The sequence below is a fragment of the Pteropus vampyrus genome, unplaced genomic scaffold (genome assembly GCF_000151845.1).
Source record: "Pteropus vampyrus isolate Shadow unplaced genomic scaffold, Pvam_2.0 Scaffold139, whole genome shotgun sequence".
Lineage (NCBI taxonomy): Eukaryota > Metazoa > Chordata > Mammalia > Chiroptera > Pteropodidae > Pteropus > Pteropus vampyrus.
In genome coordinates, this window is record NW_011888920.1 from 2955412 (window position 1) to 2957338 (window position 1927).

Consider the following 1927-nt stretch of genomic DNA (forward strand, 5'->3'; position numbering starts at 1 on the left):
TTCTCCTCCAACAGTTAAAAAAGGAAAGTACTCCCATACTTTGATTCTGATGCTGAATATAATTCAGGTTGGATTTTGTCATAAAATTCTTTTAAATATAAACCTCAGCTTAATTTCTCATTAATCTCTCCATATACAAATTATTTACTTACAAAATGTAAAAGAATGAAAAGGCTTAAATGAATAAAAATTAGAAAAGAGAAAACCCTCAAAAGGTTAAAATTACTAATGGTTGTCATGTTTCTATGTCAACTTCATATTTTCAGGCAATTTTCACAATAAAATTGTCTATCACATCTATTTTAGAAGAATTTTTACAATAGACTTCATTAATACTAATAGTCTACCTCCAAATATATTTCCATATTTGTTCGGAAGACTTTCGAAGGCCCTGCACGTAGTTGTTTTTTTTTCCTCTTACAGCTGTACTTGTTAATAGTGAATAAATGACTTATTTTCTCACTTTCAGATTGATTTTTTTTCTTTAAAGGGTGTTGCATGGTAACATATGGTAAAATATGTTAGAAGAGATTTCAGCTTTTGACACAAATTATAAAATAGAAATTCAAAGCTACTCTTGCCATGCATTGTCATTTCAGCCTCTCCATGCTCTCTTTCTGAGTTGTCCTTATTGCATGTGGATTCTAGGTTTCCAGGATTATCTTGCAGTTTTAATTCTTTTAAACAAGCATCTCTCCTAGAAAAAGACGGTGTGCTCTTGCCTATGAAAACCCGAAGGTATGTGCACTGTTCTAAATTCTCTCCCGAGGGCTCTGCAGTGAGGCAGTTGCATAGCTCCCTGTACTTACTGTAAATACCAAGGCTGCTTTTGACTCACACTATGCCAGAAGCAAAATGAACATGACACCATCGGTTTGTGGAGGCGGGGCACGTGCATGTTGCCCACATCCTCCTCCCCCGCTAGGGTACTGATATCCTTTTGGGAGGTTTGTAAGCTTCATTTTAAATGTATAGCATAGAAGTGTAGCTTCTTATAGTAACCTATGAGCTGATAAGGCATTGTGTGAGAAATGACTTTAATCAATATAAATGCAAAGGGTGGTTATTAAGCCAGGTCCAAAGACTGAGGACCTTCTCATCTCTCTCTGGCTCCCAGAAAAGGGGTTAAGTCCACAGTGGCCACAGAGAGTCAAATGTAAAATGCTTTATTTTTCACTGCAAAAATTACTTCAGATCGAGATTGTTAAAAAAAAAAAAAAAAAAAAAAGCTGAGCTCCAAAGACCTACCTGTAGGTGCAATATTAGTGTGATGGTTTATGAAAATAATTCTGGGCAGCTGCATTCTGGGCAGCCGCCTAGATTCAAATGTCTCCTCTTGGATTTCTGACTTGAACCTGACTAAACTAATTTACTCTGAGCATGAAGTACACTATTCACATCACAAGAAATCACAAGAATATACTTAAGTAGATATAATGCAGCCTTCCCCTGGGGCTAGTTTTGCTTTGCTCTAGACAAGAGCTTGGCTTCCATCTGGAAAGATGTTCTAACTTCACTGTTGGGCCAATAAAGCCCAAATAATGTGAAATGGCATAAGCTTTTAAGTAAGTTCACTGGAAAGCGAAGCCTGCAGTAAGGAGTGGAAAAGGAACACTAGAAATGCAGCCCCAGCCCGGCCAGGCCTTTAATTCAATTCCACAAATAGTATTACTTCTGAATTGAAGAATAGTGTGCTGCTTATGGCAACAGACTTTTAAGTCAACAAGATGAAGGATCAAATCCCCAGCTGGCCCCCTTAGTCACTTAGTCAAGTTATTTAACCCTTCTAAACCAATCTCCTCATAAAGTGAAGAAAACCATACCAAGCTCACTGGGTTTTTCTAAGGTTTAGATAATGTTTAAACACATATGTAAAGCATTAGGTCAATGAAAATGCTGAAAAAGTACTTACCACAAAGGTTAGTAT